The sequence below is a fragment of the Aythya marila genome, assembly GCF_965140915.1.
Source record: "Aythya marila genome assembly, chromosome: 1".
In the NCBI taxonomy this organism is placed as follows: Eukaryota; Metazoa; Chordata; class Aves; order Anseriformes; family Anatidae; genus Aythya; species Aythya marila.
The window spans coordinates 76,089,307-76,107,745 of record NC_139042.1 but is presented as its reverse complement, the minus strand read 5'-3'; the positions used below and the strand labels follow the sequence as shown (position 1 = coordinate 76,107,745).

The following is an 18,439-nucleotide window of genomic DNA, read 5'->3' as shown; positions in this document are numbered from 1 at the left end:
TTCTTTGAAGTGTGACATTTTCTACCTATATTGGCTCCATCTTCACTGTAGACTGGCGAGAGCCATTCTCCTCAGGAGATAGTGTTACTATGAGACGGAAAAGTGCTAAAGCACATATCGTCAGTTCAACTTACATCATCTCTGGCTAGAGTAAGAACAGCTGCACATTTCAGAAAGAAAGACGTGAAAGAGGTCCTGGAGATCTGCCTGATCTTCTAAGTGACAGAAAACAAGAAGTAAAAAGACTGAGGATCAATTATTGGCTATGTTTCTGGTGAAGAGTTGACAGACTCTGGTCTTTGGAACTGCAATTCATATCCATGGAGAGAAGGAGCAATATTTACAGAATAAGCTTCATGTCAGTGACATGTGGTTACTGTCTTCGGATAAGGATGAGCTAGGGCAGGCAAAAGGCTTCTAAAGTAAACTGTGAGGTGTTACAGAAACAAATGCACTATAAACTCAGCCTTACATATGGCAACCTCTGTGGAGGGAAGGATCAGAGGCCTGAGAAGCCAGCAAACAAGGCTGTAAATTTTTATTTTGAAGGAGATACTTTGTATAGTTGCTGTTGCTTCAAACTACTGGGGAGATCTCCACAATTAAAATATTGAAATTGTATTTTTTTAACTTTTCAGGAAAACTTGTTATTAAGCAAAGCAAGGAAAAAATAAATAGAGGATGATACACCACATTGATGGTACCATTATCTACCCAAATTATTGATAAACCAAAGGCTTAAGATCCTGAATACACATAGATAATAAACTAGGAGATCTCAGGAGAATATATTGTTGGTAAGATGAGATAAAGCAAGCCACCAAACCGTATCAGAAAACTGGGTCATCTATTCCTTAAGAATGTATTTGTGAAACATGAAAATAACTACAAAGGATTTCCATCTCAGATGTCATCTAGAAATAACATGCAGTCCGTAGTAAAATATCAGCCACTCCTAAATTTTGTTCCTAAAATACTTTTTCGAACACCAAAAGGATAACTCCATTCTAAACCTGCATATTCAGCATGTAAAGACTGGTTAATCACAAGCATAGAAGCTCATTGGCCTTGTGAACCTGAGGAAAACTATACATTTGAGAGAAAGTACAGAGATGAAAATGTGGAAGGACTCTCCCCACTCCACTACCAGCAGGGATCAAAGCCACTACTAAAACAGACCAAAAAAATGGCAACCTGTGGCAAAAAGCTTACTTTAGTCCTGCATTAAGGCCCTAATTAGATTGAAATACACATTACACTTGCTAAAAAAAGTATTCAAATACAATTAATTTAAATAGGAAATTATCAGCTGATAGTCTCCAACTTCTGACTTATGTTTAACAGAATATAAACATGTTATGCTTTAAAAAAAAAATATATATATATATATATATTTTGTCTCTGAAAGTAGAAAAAAGCATTTTTACAGATGAGGAGGCCATTAGTAACCAAAATGAATGTTAAAAGACAACTTTAAATCAGCACACCCAGATAATTTGTGCTTTAGAGTCTTAAAAGTGTTTGAGAGAGTATCATTTCAATGACGCTAATTTTCAATACATTATGGAACACCAAAGAAATTCAGTAAGACTGCTAGCATTTTCTGCCAATATTTGAAGCTGGTAAACGGTATGATATGAGTAATTATAGAGCTCTAAGCCACTATTAATCTCAGGCAAAACAACTGACAAAGTGATAAAGTATAAATTCACTGGGAAATGATAAGAATAAACAGTCAACACCAGTCAACAACATTTTATAGCAAATTGGTCAATACAGCAGATGGGATTTAATCATCTGATAAAGTTATGAATTTTGGTCAAAAAAAGTTACTTCATAGGTGAAACACAGATACTTTTGAAAGGCATGTAGCTTACAGCCACACATTCAAGATTAAGAAATCTGCTCTCTGTATTATCAGTTGTATCAAAATGTGAGTTAAATGGATTAAGACAGAGACAGATAAAAAATAGTACTTGTTGATAGAAAATAATAACTGAAGAAAACTGTTCTACACTTCCCCAATAAAATCATCCAGTACTAGCTCAACATTAGCTGAGTCTAATCACTGATACAAAAGTAAGTATAAAATATTCTTGATAGCAGTTATGACACAGAAGGTGGCACAGTGGTTAATAAGGGTAGCAGAGTGTTTACTCAGAGCAGTATGCATCAATTCATAGGATGGGCAAAGTGTATTATAGCCATGTGGACTTAAGTATCAAGAAAGAAAGTAGGTCATACCCAGAGAATGGTGCATAGAAACTGGGGACTTAAAAAAATAATAATATAATTTTCATGTCACAGAAACAATGTAATACAAATGCTAGTGAAACCTTATGACAAAAAGGGTTAATAAAACCTCCACACATGTAAGAACAGAGATATTACTTTTGTTCACAGCATTAGGGATACTGGAATAGTGAATACAGCTGTATAGTTCCCTGTATTTTCCCCAAATGGGAAGGATCTTGTTTTTTCTTGACATTTTCTCCATCATTCACCAAAAAAAAAAAAAGGAAGAATTTTGTACCTCCTTACGATGTTAACCAGAACACCCCATATGCTGTAATTAGCATAGTGAGGGATTTAGAAGGCAGCAGTGTGTAAAGAGCAAAACAACAATTTGAAAAGGCTACAGAGTACCAATGAAGGTTACATAAACACCCAAACAGGCTCTACAAATGATTCCAGGAGGTTAAGAGAGCTCAAACCTCCTGTCAGAGAAGGAGCAGTACTGACAGCAGTGTGGGTACAGCAGAAAGACAGATCTTAATGCAGATGTGTTTTGGGGTTATTTCCAACCAAAGCAATTACTTAGCACAGCCACTTAAAGAATCATAAAGTACTTTGTTTTGTTACATCGCAGCTCTTCAGTCTGTAGCTTAGAAGTCGTCTCTGAGTAAATGTACACTTTTTGTCAAATGTCTCTGTTTGCGAGGGCTGGATTGCTGTACCCTTGAATGATAGCACTGGTAAAACTTTATCATCAGATACAAGCATACGAATTAACTTGCTAAGCTTGAGCTGCATGTGTGGCTTCACCATGAAAAAATCTGAAAGGCAGCTGGCCAGGAGACTGTGTTCCCGAGGCAGGCTCATGCCTGGCGCGTACTTTGGCTTACCTGGTCGTGAGACCCTTGAGCTGCTGAATGCTGCTCCTCGCAGGCTGCTGTCAAGAGTCTGGGGGTTTGAGTTACCATGGAGATCACCACATCTGACAGCGGAGAGGGCTGCAATAAGAGAGAGAGGTACCGGTCAAGCCGCTTTGCATCGCCTCATCGAAACAAGAGCATTTGACCCATTGCTCTTTTGGCATTCGCCAATGTTCTGTCTCCCAAGTTAGGAGCTTTGGCAGAACCCTAAGAGGAAAAAGAACACCATCTGTGACAGAAAGAGAGAGGGAAAGAGCAAGACCCAGTGACCCAAAGCATTCAAGTGCTTTGCAAAGCTAAGTGCACTTTTCCAGGAACCTAATGCACACTGAACTTGGCTCAACAATCTCCAGCGTCTTTGATCAAACATTAGCAAGAAATTCATCTAGCTGACAGGCTAGGGAACCACAGTTGAAGACAGCACTGAAAAGCTGGTTCACTGCCTCACAGCAGCACACAAAAGTTGTCTCTGAGAAAAATGCCAGTGGAAACTGATTTCTGTGCAAAAAGAAGTAAGTAGGCCAAAGAATTTACCTTCCTGTAAGTTTTTTGGGCAAGGCCTAAAAGAAAGTATTTGTGAAAATCAAACATAAAAGATAGTCCGGCATTCTTCTGCAATAATAAACCTATTTACAGACTTTTCCATGCCTGCCATCAAACACGATGAGTAAATCCTTATTTCACATTTCCTCTGTGATTCAACTGCAATGTATCTTAACTATCTTCCTACTCCTGCATCTCAAGCCTTACGTCTTATGCTCAGTTTTTTCTATATAATATAATAATTAAATGCTGTAAAGTGAAATGAGATATTCTTTAGAGACTTCTTAAACTAATTATACTCTTCCACACAAATGTTTAACAGCTTTTAAAACTATACATTGAGGATCACTTTATAATATAGTCAATTTAATAAATAGCATATTTAAAAACATCATCAGGAGAAGCTTTCATAAATCCAGTTCTAATTCTCAGTCTGCAGTACAACAACATGTTCTCATATACAACACTGTGAGACAAGTATGCCATCTAACCAAATACAACTATTCACATGAGAAAGACACACACCTATTCTAATTCAAGCTGAATGACTATACAAGGGACAAGAAATGACTATTTAAGCATCACAAATTATTCATGATACATCATCAGCTATAAGCCTGTATGTTTTCCGAGTTTGTCTGTTGAACACGTATGAACCTCCATCTGTCTGGCTACCCATATGCTTGCCTATCTAATTCTCAGAAGACATTGGAATTGTTTTCCTTCTAATTTTTCTGTGGAGCATGTCATGTTTATGCAAAATACAATACATTCAAAAAATACAGCTCTGTGTAAATGTGCAATCTGAAAATCCCAGCAATAATTAGAGGATTTTGCTGTTACAACTTCAATGTCTTATGGTAAAATTGTTAAGAGTATTAGTATATTAAAATTAACTCTATTCAATACTCTGACATTATGGGGTACAACAATAGCTAATGCATAGGGGCTGCTCTGGAGAGAAATACAAGGGAAATAACTGACTCGTGTGCTGAAGGCTTCTGCAGGATTCATATAGTTTAGTGGATATCGCAAAATACCAGATACAGGCTCATATTACAGCAATGTAAATTGAAGTATTATGTGAGCTATATATTTATTTCTGTCCTAATTATACTCCTAAATTGGCTGGACTATGGTTTCACTTGTCTTGTTACATAATATTACATACTGGATCACCTTATCACAGCATGGCTGGGGTGGGAAGGGAGCTCTGGAGCTCATCTGGTCCAATCCCCAGCTCAAGCAGGGACACCCAGAGCAGGCTGCCTGGGCCCATGTCCAGGCAACTTTTGAAAATCTCCAGGGAGGAAGATCCCAGAGCTCAGGCACCCACACAGCACAGAAGTGCTGCCTGATGTTCAGAGGGAGACTCCTGTGTTCCAACTTGAGCCCATTACCCCTTGTCCTGGCACTGGGTGGAGCCTGGCTCCATCCTCTCAGCACCCTCCCTTCAGGCATTTATAGACATGGCTCAGCCTCCTCTCCCTGAGCCTCCTCTTCTCCAGGCTGAGCAGCCCCAGCTCTCAGCCTCTCCTCACAGGAGAGGTGCTCCAGGCCCCAGCAGTTTTTATCAGCGTTGGAATCCCTTGAAGGCCTGTCATCTTCCCATGTTGCCCATGGACAAACAGAAGGTATCAGGTAACACAGGTCACACAGGCTGGAAAAGTCTCAAATCCTATTCTAAGACTGGTTTTGGTTACCTCGCCAGACAACTTTTTGGTAAAAGCATTTACACTAGCTCTCTACTTGAAAAAGCTTTCATACTAAGACTAGAGTCAAGTAAATTAATGATCTGCAAGAAAGAAGCAAGGGAAAAGAGACAACTTGGAGATAAAAAGAAATTGCATATATATTCAGGTTTTATTATCCACAAGTGTCAGTGACACTTAAAAGTTAAAGATTTCCTTTACAACTGGGTGAGAGCATTCGTGGATGGTTGTAATAACCTGTTTTGCTAGCAGATGCCCCTACACATAAGTCTTTACTCAACAAAAAAGGTTTCTTAAAATCAAATTTCATATTGCAATAAGAGCTAATATAAGCTTTGAAATAAACAGTGTAGAAAGAAGGAAAATTTGTCTTAACATTTCACTTTTTAGACTTTCATTGGCAATGCTAGTATTACATCTGATAACCAGCTGTGGATTCAGATCTCCACAGTTTGGAAAGAAGTTGCAAAAAAACAGAAATCACAGAAAACAGCTGCAAAAGTGATTAGAGGGCTGAAGAAAATACTTTAATATGAAATATTTGAAGAGTTCAACCTACGCAGTTTATCAAAAGAAGGAAAAAAAAAAGACAGATGACCTGATTACAGCATGTAAGTATTTCCATGGGAAGAAAATGCTAAGTACCAACTGGCTTGTTAGTCTAGCACAGGAGGGTATCTATAAAACAAAGCACTACCTGGAAGCTGAGGCCAAGTTCAAATTAGAAATAAAGCACATGCTCATCATCACCTGTGATTAACCATTCGCGTAGCTATCAAAAGGAGAATGCAGAGATTCTCCATTTGTTGATAGCAAGGCCTGTCTGGAGAGACTTCTGGAAGGCAAACTGATGTGAAAACACAAGCTACCCTGCAGCCAAACGCACAAGTTCCTGGGTTTCATACAAAGACGGCTGGGCAAAGTCTGTAATACAGAGGAGGGAAGTCAGGTGATGTAATTGCGCTTTGCTGCTCATAAATTAAGTATCTTATGATCTGCAGCCATGGTCTGGCTCGGTAACCGCAGCACAGGGGGAGATGGGCGGTGAGCAGGCAGTGCCGCTGGTTGCAGTGAGGGAGTGCGTGCTACATGGGCTATATGCAGGGCCCGAGAATGGCAAGCAGCCCTTTGGAGACAGGTGGACTAAACTCTGCTGTGAATAATACTCTGGCTCCTAAGTTAGGACAGTAGTGCTCTCCTTCTGGAGCTGAAAGGGCTCTGTCAAAGCCGAGTGGTGTCAGGTGCTCCCCTGCCCAGGCCATGCAGCTCGGTGGTGAGATGGCCGCAGGCAGCGGCTCCCTGAACCCGCGCCTCAGCCCCAGGTGCCAGCAGCCACGGCCGAGCTGACCGCTGCCTCAGGGAGCTTGCTGGGCTCCCGACACTTCCAACTCACGTGTCTCCATGAGGAACCACTGTGAACCAGTGACACCGGAGTCAGCAACCTTAAAAAAATTTCATCTCTTCCACAAAGGTGAGGATGGATACTGCAAGTCTCGAGGTAGCTATCTTTGTCGCGATGCACTGGGCTGCTAAATGGCCCGACAAATTATCCATGTTCAATTACCAACCGAAAATAAGTCTTACGAAACCTCATTCTTGTTCACCGACTTCAAATCTCATACATGTGGCTTGACTTTGGATGTTGTACTACTACAAGCAGAAAATTTGGCCAAACAACGCAGAGATGTCCACCAACCCCCTTTTCTTGCAGGTACTCCATAGGACACAACCTCAGTGAAGCAATCCCACAGGCAATATGGGCTTCAGCTCCCGTACACGCAACTGGAAAATCCCAGCTTGTACGGAAGGTGCCCACTGAAATCCAGAACACGGACGTTTACAGGAGGCACTGGAAAATACCTGCTGCACAGGTGTCCAGGAGTCACACACCTGACTGGTATAGCAGATTTACTCTTGACTTACAGTATTTAGTCACATTCTTTAGGAAGACTATTTTATAAAATCTATTGAATTCCTCTAAATAGATTTAGGTACTTAAATATGTTTCTAAAATGACTCATGTTTAAATGCAATTTCTATGTAGCTTCACCTAAATAATTCTATTTACTTCTACCAGACAACAAAGATAAGGAGAAACCAAACCAGTGACGTTATTCTTTCCGCACACTTCTCTAACATTGTTCCGTAACAAAAAGCATTAATTGGGTGGGTAATTTATTATCCCCCCTCCTTTCCAAATTTTAAAGGCACGGGAGAATTTAAATGATAAATAGGTCATCGTCAGCAGACACTGAACTACAAAAGCATTTTTGAGAGATTTCGCTATCAATCTCTGTAAAAGAAGTACAGGATACCTAGTGAGCAACATGAATATTTTGCTTTCTTTCAACTTGACAAACAGCTTTAATATTTTCAAACAATCCCTGGGGGATTAGACTCGCAGGAAAACAGGAATATATAGAAGATTCCAGCAGGACATCAATAATTATGCCACCTCCAGCAAAAAATAAACTGAGTTGTTCTTTCTGAAGATGTTCAAAACAGATAAAGCAATTCCTGAAAAGTGCACAAATCAGTGAAGAAAACACTCCAGCATTTGCAAAACTTCTACTGTTGTGCTGGGTTTTCAGTTTCTTTAAGGATTAACATTATACATAAACATAATCACAACAGGACAGTGCAGACATGGCCATCTCTGGGACACGACCAGCAATTCACCTGTCCAAGGATCATGGACAAAACCCTGCAGTCATGTGGAGCCAAAAACAGGTCCATCATTTATTTTCAACACAACGTGCTGGCTTTCTCTAATGTATTTCCACAGAATATGGATGCACTGGAACTTCAGCCTCTGTTCAGAAACACCCACACAATGCCTGCATATTAATGTATTTGCCCTGAGGTCTTATAGAGTAAATAAACACTATTTAATGGCTTGCTATGATAAAAATTCTTTTCTACCTCAATACTTATCAATCTTTTCCTCACAGCCACCTCCTCTAAAGGAAGTTAGAAGAGGGTTGTGATTTTTTTTTTTTTAATATTTTAAATCTACCATAAATGAATGGTAAAGGGAGATTAGATGAAGGAAGTCAAGTCATGAGTCAGTCAGAAATCAGAGAGTCAACTTTGAAATAAATATTCATTATAATACTTGTGCAAAAAGTTTTCCCAGGGTAAAGTTTGAGACAAAGCAACAAAGAAACCTCAGAAATAACCCCCATCCTTCCAGAAAATCTTAAAATACTTAAGACTCAAGAGCCGTTCCCCAGAACATTTTACTCATTCAGGTGTAGTTCAGAGTTTGGGCTGAAACACTGAAGCAAGAGTCTCTAGGGAACATAAAACTTCCACTTACAGCCTTCACTGTGAGGGGAAATTCTTTTCATGTTTCTTCTTAACTAATTCAGTCAAAGCTAGTGGACATCATGAAACGAAGAATTGCAGAAACATGGTATTGTTAATTTGGCTCCATCCTGCCATGCTTTGTGTGCAGGCTCTTTATCCAGAGGTAAATTCACTATTAGCATCCTGAACAGAAACTCAGGACAAGCAATCTCGGAGCCAGATTCGAAGCCAAAGTTAAGAGCACTGATTCTCAACATTATTTACCACAGTCAATACTTTGCCTGCACAGATGCTTTGCCAGCCTCAGTCTTTGTCTGCTTTAGCTGTGTATATTCTACTATCATTGCATAATAGTTTTTGAGACAGGAAATAGGTGAGCTATCTGTCTTTATTTGGAAGACCAGCACTTTCTGCACTATTAATGAATTTATGGAAAGCTCCTCTGTCTGTCAGTAACCAAGGCAGGTACTGATAGTGACCATGCTTAGTATTGTAAGAGTATTTTTTACAGTATGTGGATTCATGGGTACTGCAGCCTATAACACCACACCATGGTCTTCTGACAAGAATTTTTTATCAGAGAGATAAACTATATATTATTGTATATCAGACAGATATATATGTACCAATAAGCACAACATTTATCTTGGCAACTCTCAAGCAAAAAAATATTTTCTAACAATGAAGCCCAGATTAAAAAAAAATCCCACAACAACAACAAAACAACCCACTTGCTTCTTGATAGTAAGTCATGAGATTTCTGCTTAACTTTATGAAATATGAAACACAAAGCACAGCATGACTAGGATTGTTGTGATGGAGAAATAAATAAAAGCTTTTAATTATTAAAGGTGGGAAAGAATTATCCCCTTAAGAAGCACTCAGCTGTAATCCTCTATTTTGTCTATTTAGCTCTACCTCAGGCAAAAGTGGAGAAGTAGAAGAAACAGAAAAGATGAATTTAGTCTCCTCAGCATTACCCTTACAATCTCCATTAACTGATTAATAACTGAATGCTTAAAAAGGAAAATACACTATATATAGGCCTCCGTTTGTGCAAATACTGCATTACTTTTAGCGTGCACCTCTTGCATGTACCCAACAGATGAGCAGCACGTGGTAAGAATTATTGTTTTCCACATTTGAATGACGCAGAGTGTGTACAGTTTTCTAGAGGTGCATCAGTAACGGGAACTGCAGCCTGCAGCAAAGACAAAGCTAGCACAATTTTCCTAAAAGGGCTTTAATATGCGTAGGCAATATCATTGGCTTTGTTTCGGATTAGCTGTAGTTTCCAAGAAATTGCGAGGAGGGGGCATGACGGACGCCGCAGTAACGCAATCTTGCTGTTGGGGAGGCAAAAATAACCACCACGAGAGGAATGACTGCAGTCACCGCCCTAGGGGCAGGCAGGGCAGGCGCTCTGGGCATGCCACAGGGCACCTGAGAGGGGCCTGTCCCCAAAGGGCCTTTTGCAGCTTCATCTAGGGAGGACCTTCCGCTGCATATTGTCGTAACTAGATGCGTACATATGATAATTAATATATTTAAGTCCCTTTCTCCCTTTATATTACAGCAACTGTATGAAATACTCGAGGCTGGAAGCTGCTGAATCAGGAAATGGATCAGAAGCTAACTAAAATGTCTTTTCAGTTATTGATTCCTGCTCTCTGTTTCATGTCAGCTTCCTAGAATCCATCCAACACAAGCACGAAAGGGTAATGAGTTTCTGAACACACACTCTAATAGTGCACACTGCATCAAAGCTTTCAGTAATTGCCTGGATGCTGCTTCCCAGCAGTACTAAACAACTTAAATATAATTAGCTGGAAGCCCTATGGGCTGCACTTCCCCACTGGAACACCTCTTACGCTAATCCATTTATCAGGCTGACAGATGACTGAATCACCAGTACTATGGACCCTTCGACTAATAACATTTCTCAAGCCAATGTTTTGGTTCATTCCTTATCTGGTAAATTTCTGCAATGGAAAATCTGCATTATTCAGAGAGGAAAGAAAAAAATAGACAGACAACTCGCTCATCTCTTCACAGTGCTGAACAATGTTATTTGTTTGATTAGCTCACTAAGTGTGATGCTGGAGTTATTGGGCAGAAAATAGGTAAGAAACGTACATGTTGTGGAACTGTACAGTGCCAAAAATAACATGGAAATGCACAAACACTGGAAGAACTATTGGCAGCCTTCCAGCCATTCAAAAGTTTTCAGAAGTTGGACCAGAGGATAGTTTTCGGGGTATCCCTCATGCAGATGGCCTGACGATAGCTGCCCAGCCAATACTTCTGCATGTTATTTACTTCTTCCACATCCTCATGAATTATAGGTGACAAAAGAAATTTTAAAAGTGCTTGAATTATATGCAAATGGACACGTTATGCTACAGAGCATGCTGACATAGAACTATTCATTTTGCAAGTTGCTAAAGAAGTCTCACAAAAACAGAAAAAAAAATACATTTCTTTGGCAGTTTCTCAATGTTGTTACATGAACTATCTTATCATTGTATCCCTGTGGCTTTTATTTCCAGACAGGAACCTCTGCAGGGGCTGTAATTCTGGGGGAGTGCAGGTGTCTTCTACCATGCTGTTGAAAAATATCATTGTAAAAATGTGAAATTCTCATCAAATTCCTTAAAGCATTTAAAAAATACTCTAGGATGTTACACTCATGTTTCCTTTAAAAGATGTTGTGGGACAGCACATAATAAGAGTGTAAGTGAAGGAAAACACATATATACCCCAGTGTAAGGGAAACAGAAGAAGAAATAATTTCTTGTATTTCTTCTACATGGGCCCACGCAATATGTTTGTTGTAAAGCTGACAGTCAACATTCATGAACTCTCTTAAAATTAGTAATGTGGGTTGAAGTTAAGAGGAACAATGGGTCATGGGTTATTTAAATAAGGACAAGCTTTATAGAAGAAATAAAAAGGTTTATAAAAGAAGATCTCACATGCAATAGGGAGAGAGAGAAACAAGTCTCTCCTTGGTTTGGATTTTGCACCACGTAAGACGATGAAGATTCTAAACTCAGAGCTAAGCACTAAGATAAGCACTCCCCCACCCCCACCACCTTTGCTTATATTTTAAATTTTACCTAATTCAGGTCACCACCAGCTGAATTTCTTGGGAAATCCTAGCCTACTGAGAATATGCAAAAACCACAGCCTCACTCTGAAACAACACACTGAACGTGGCAAAAAGCTCAAGTTTACACATCCTTCCATCCTGTCTTCTTCTACCTACCTACACACGGTCTCATCCTTTTGCTTGGAAAGACAGATACGAATATGAATTCAATTCCAAAGAGTGACTGCAAAAGCTGTTCTTAAATTTGTAAGAAGGAAAGATACAGCTGAAATACAGTTAGTTATTCAGGGATCAAAAACAAGCTTATTTAGCTTGTGAGTCAGGAAGCTGAAAGATGAGACCCAGGCAGCTCTTCCTGGGATCACAGACTGACCATCAGTCTCTGGCTGTGGCTAACAAATGGCAGCTGCTGGGACATTGTCCCACTTGAGCTTTGAAAATACAGTCACAGGTGCTTACACTGTCTGGTAAAGTACCTAGCAGGTTATTAAATGCTAAGCTGTTGGAGAGTGGGAGATTTCATGTGCATCATCCAGCGGCATCAATCTCAATTTCCCAGGCACCCTCCACCCACTCCTTCCCTCCGGCCTGAAACTGGGAAACTCATTCCAGCGGTACCGACACTGCAGGAGCCAGCCAACTTCCCCACAGCCATAGCCAGCCCCTTTCTTCTGAGCTCCATCTTCTCTGCTTGCCGTGTTTTCTACTTCTACACAAGAGCAGAGAGTTTCCTGAGCAAGGTGTGCCCCAACTGTACTAACCTCAATACTCGTCACTTCATGAGAAATGTGTGATTTCACAATTTCAGGCTCCCATTTCCAAAGACTCCTTCAGAAGGCAGCAGCACTAAACAACACAAACATCAGATCTGACCTAAGGAATATTCCCTAAGCAAAAAATGTTGAAAAATCTCCTCCTTTTAATCATTCCTAATAAAATAGAACATGGTCACGAACTTAGGCAAGGCAGCGGATGTAATATTACCTTCATTTCGATGCTTTAAGATAAACTCTGCTGTATTGTCAGTGGAGCTTCATTTCCAGGGTACTATTTCTCATTTGAAACAATTCTTTAATTCTTGAGGTAACTAATATCTTTTTAAAGCACTTTGCAAAACTATTACATAAATAGATTCTTCCCTTTATTTTAAGCCAGGGTCAAATATGCAGAAGCTTTATAGTTAAATGGTTGCACTATTACTTATTTATTTATTTGCTTAGAATCAGAAAAAGAGTTCGAGGAGAGGAATCATCTAAGAATAAAACTTACAGCTGGAGTCATACTTCAGTTTGCGTACACTTGGAAAAGCATGGCATGCTAAGCAGTTCGACACTGCAAAAATGCAGCCGGTATTAGGAGTGCAAATAAATAGCTGTTCTAAAAAGCGTGGCAGAAGTGACCTAATCTCCAAAGAGAACACTGATTAGTAAAAGCTATTTGAAAATTAGATTTTTATACAGAGTAATTGGTACATTCAGCGTTAGAAAGACTGAATTTTCCTGCAAGAAGACTTCTGTGCAGTCTCTACCTCTGGACGTTAGAAGCCCCGAGTGGACCAAGCCCTGAGCAGCCCGGTCTGACCCCGAGCTGGCCCTGCTTTGAGTCAGGTGCTGGGCCAGGCACCTCCCAACATCCCTTCCAGTCTGAATTATCTTATGATCTGGCGATAATAATTTATTCATATTAAATTACATACGCCTGTTTTGCTATTTACATAGAAAATAAGGAGTGTCAAGAAGAAAACTAGGGGCACAAACATACATATTTTATTTAGTAAGACCAAAGGTCTTAGAAACATCAAACAGATGTTCATTCTGCTCATATAAAGTTTATGCTGGTTAAGCAACTATAACTATGGTAAAGACTAAAGACTGAAGATGCTGAAACTTTTTCTTATGCTGCAAATTACTTTCCAACTTTACCTTTTCCCTTTACTTAAATCATTTGTAGAGCTACAGTGGTTAGAACTATTTAAATTAAATTACTCACAGTTTAACTATGTGAATTATAATCCTCCCCCAATTAAAATGCATGACATACAGTGAGAGGTTATACTGTCTGGGTATTAAAAATGCAGCCCAGAATACTGGCTAGAGAAATACAATGAATTAAATAAAGAGCAGGAACATGAGTTTATCTGCAGAAAACAGGGCAGGGAAAAACCTGTCCATTTCCAAATGTGCAGACAAAAGCCCAACCAACCAACCAAAAAAAAAAGCAACAAAAAACCACACATAAATATCATGTAGACTCTGTCGTAAAGAAAGCTGGTCTGGCAGCTTCTTGGTCTAAGGAAGCCAAACCTCTGAGCTGGCCGGTAGCCTAAATATTTCACCATATTGGAACTTTTTAATAAAATACTGTAGGAGTCTGTAATAGAAGTGAAATTCCAGGAAAAAAAAAAAAAAAAGATACCAAAATTATCAGCTGCATGTTACAGCACATATTGCTCTAAGTTGTGGTCCAGTTGATCGGGCAGCCTGAGTAACCTGATGGTTGACACGAGCTGCCTCTTAGTCACATTCCTTACAGGAATCAATGGGTAACTATTTCTCTTCACTGATGACAAGTTCACCTCTTCTGACTAGCATATATATGAAAGGTTTGTTTGTATAACAAGATAACAAGATAGGGAGAAATACACACAATGAATTTGAGTAAAGTACTGTCTCTTAATATATGTGATCTTCTATGTTTCAGTGCAATTCTGATACCATAAACAGTATGATCCAACCATCTTTGGTGTGTTTTCTTTCATTTCTCCATCTACTTCAAGAAGTATTTCAGCAAACGTAGCTCTTAGATTTTTAACAACTCTCTAGTCTGTACTTTATTGAAGGACACCACATATAAAGAATGGTCAGGATCTTAGTATTATTAATTGGCTATCATATTTTATATTCTCTATCTTATGCTATGTTCAGACAGAGAGAAGTTTGTAAAGTATGTTCCAAAGCCATTATGAAAAATCTTAATCAAATATCAGAGCTTAAGGAAAAATAAAAGGCAGACAAAACCACACAACCCAAAGCTTGAAAATGCAACTAATTAGTTAAACTCACTGAGGACAGAGAAAGACTTTTGAAACGTGGAAAACTGCAAAGTTAGGCTGCCTTTCTGAATCTTCCTTGGCCTTGCTACTCCAGCAGGAAAACACAAAGGTTCTGATTCTGTTACTCTAAACATAATTTCTTTAAAGACCAAGGACCAAAGAGCTTAAGATTGGAAAGGGGAAAATGATGATTATTACGCTCAGCACCACTGAGTGTCTCATGGTGCTTAATGCTTATCTGTACACCAACTTTAATGTATTCTGCCAGCTCTGTTCAATAAACATCAGGTCTGTTTTTTCAAATGCTAAAGTGAGAAATTAAGAACCTCTGAAAGTCATACAGATCAGGGCAATAATCTGAATGACAATCCAGATTGCTTAAATTCTTATATATATGTGTATGACCTAACATAACACCATGCCTTCATGTAAATTTTATAGCACTAACTTTTCTGCAGCCAGTAGGCGATATTACGTATAGTCAGCATTAAAAAGTTATTTTTCCCAGGGTCTGAGAAGTGCAAGTGCCACTGACTTCAAAACAAAAGGGAAACAACCTGCAGCTCTGGAAACCACGTCAGCCTTTTCATCTTGGAAACTAAACTCTCCTTCTGCAAATTGAGAAAACTCTGAAAAGTGAGAACAACTATTTGCACAGAAAGATATCTGCTTTTATCATGCTAGATTAGATGAAACAGAACCTTTTTATTTCATGATGGAACATGTCAGGGATGCCACTTAACTTTGATTCCAATTTAAGTATGTGGATGCTGATGCCTAAAGCTGGATTGCATGAATATTCAGTCTTCGTTATAATGAGTAGCTTTCTTGTATTACATTAGCAGGAGAAGAAGAACCTAATAGTAAAGAAGATTCACGAAAGCCAAAGAGGAATATCAACAAAGATAGCAACAACAAAGAAGGATCGTTAATAATTTTTTTGCATGTCATTTTACAGATTTTGTTTGCTTTGCATATAAGCGCTTTAGTGAGATGCAAGGTGTTGCAGTCACTTTTTGCTCTAGCCTTTGAAATTATTTAGGGAAATGCTGAGGCATAGCCTCTAGGTTGAGAAGCTCTACTAAGAATTTTGGAGGACAGGTATTAGAAGTTAAATTTTACCAGGGCAGCAGTAAGCCTAGCCATATTCCCCATTCTGTCCACTGTGGTTTGTAATTTCAGGCTGCAGTTACACTTCTTGTTCTGGCTGAAGCTTCACTGGGGCAGACTTATTCCCTTGCTTCTCGTAATCACTCTTCCCTTACATTCCTGCCCCTCAGTATCTGTGGAATAACTGCTGATGTCAGAATGATTCTGATTAAAAGAGTTCAGAGACTTGGTGTTAAAAAGTGTTTGAATTAACCCAGACTATAGCGAACAAATCAGGTTAGGGAGTGACTACATGATCAATTAAACCTCTGGGGAGCAGTAATGAACCCTTGTGAACAGTTGGGGACCAGAGCCTACTCAGTCAATTCAGCTGCTGCCAGAACAAAATGTGGGAAACAGGGCTGCCCTTGTTCTGATACTTGTTCATTTTTGCCAGTACTTAATATCCAGCATTCTTAGTCCTGGCTCAGGCTTCCAAGTTTCCTCAAAACAATGACCTCGCCAATACCAGTGTTAAAACTTTTGTAAAAGTCAAGGTACACGGCTATGGTAGCTTAAAAAAACAAAACAAGCACCCCCACCCACACCCAACACCACCTCAGTAAAACAGCAGCCAGTTTAAAGACAGTCATCCCGGTGTCCTCGCTTCACCTTCATCTTGCACCTTGAGTTACTGTGGCACAGACGGGATGTGGCAGCTCCCTGTTTGGAGGAGACTCCTCCTAAAGGTGAGCCGTATGTTTTGCAATACCCAAACACAGCAGGGTAAGATAAGGAAATCTCTGCAGCCTTAAGGCACGGTTGCTTTGATTTCATTATTCTGTGTCCTGTACTTATTTTCTTTCATTTATTTATTTATTTATTTATTAAGTGAAAGATTTTGCAATTTAACTTATCTGGGTTAAGCCTACGGAAATTATATATATATATATATATATATATATATATATATATATATATATAAAAATATATATAAATACTGTGTGTGTGTGTGTGTGTGTGTGTGTAAGTAATGCCTAGGAAATCTCCTGTGTTATCTGTCTGTCTAGCATTACCTTCCACTAGACAAATATATTTTTAAACAGGCTGGAATCAAAACAACATTCCCAGCATTCAAGACATTCTGTCATCGCTGCCCATTTGTTGCCCTCTAGGTTTCTCTCAGCTGGCAAGCTTCCCATTTAAGGAATTATTAGATTCATCTGCTTAGACAAGGCAGCAAAATAAAATGAAAAGCTGGATTATTCTAGAGAACTCATATTTTTTTGTTTCGGTGTACCAAATTCAGTGCATAAGAGCTGAACATAACAGCAAATGGAACAAATCTTGCAGACTTCACGACTCTACCTCGTCATACTCCACAAAATCTGATTTTAACTGAAACACAACATTTCTTTTACATTTATCTATTGCTGCTTTAAACATGCTTATATTATTTAAACATGCTTATATACATATTATGTTAGCCAATTTTCAGCCCTAACTAAGCTCATAGAAAATGTTTTTGTTTTTTTTTTTCCCAACTGCACTTCTATCTGCACTTCTACTATTGCTTGTGCACAGTACTGCTACATATACATAAAGAATTACCGATTGCTGAGCTGCCATTTTCCCTACATCATATTTTTTCACAGAGGAAACCAAGAAAAAAAGAAAGAAAACATGGAAAAAGAAATATGTTACCAGTTTTCCATACCAAGATGGCTCAGGATTTACTTGAATGAGTAACTTGAATGTCAGAAACTGTACTGCAGAACCATGCATGGGTTTGTGGGCCCACTGGTTCCAGCACCAGGATTTCAGGAGGTTAATACCATTGTTCTTGGTACTGTAATACACTAAAACTCCAACAAACCCTTTCATATCAAACTGGGAACACTACTTTCACCCCTATGTAGAAAGAAAATTGTGGGAAAGTCTGGAAAAATGTCTCAACATCAATTTTCCTTACTGAATAGCTGAAACAGGTATCATTTTCTTGTCATAGGTGAGCAAATTACAAAACAAAACAAAACAAAAAAACACTTCAAATTCCTGCTAGGGCTTCATGTGCTTAGTGCGTATGCACAGACATTGCACCAAATTTAGCACAGGATGACTATAAAAGCAATCTTAAATGATCCTAAAATGATTAAAGCACAGCAAACCCTGTTACTGAGCCAGAACTGATTGAGGAGACTACTGCCTTCCAATATTGATACTAAACCACTATCTTAGACTTTTCAGCAAAGTAGAAGTCTAATTTAAAGTGTTATATTGTTATAACACAGTGATTAATCAATCTATTTTTAGAGCCTCCTCTTATAGCTTAAAATTCAATGATTCGCATGGTTAAAATTCTGTACAGCTTTCCATGGTTTTGAATGGTATGATGAAATTCATTTGTGGTTGCTAATGGCCACAATATGGAAAATGGGGCTTTGAGCAACCTGGTCTGGTGGGAGGT

At 39.0% G+C, this 18,439-nt stretch overlaps 1 protein-coding gene across 8 annotated transcripts in view; it reads right to left on the bottom strand.

Moving 5' to 3' along the window:
• Nucleotides 1-18,439, bottom strand: part of TBL1X (transducin beta like 1 X-linked) — a 200,184-nt gene that overhangs the window by 93,223 nt on the left and 88,522 nt on the right. For all 8 annotated transcript variants that reach the window (XM_082768461.1, XM_082768456.1, XM_082768462.1 and 5 more), the window contains one exon: nucleotides 3,126-3,233. The gene's annotated coding sequence lies outside the window, so the exon portion shown is untranslated. The remainder of the gene's footprint in view (nucleotides 1-3,125; nucleotides 3,234-18,439) is intronic.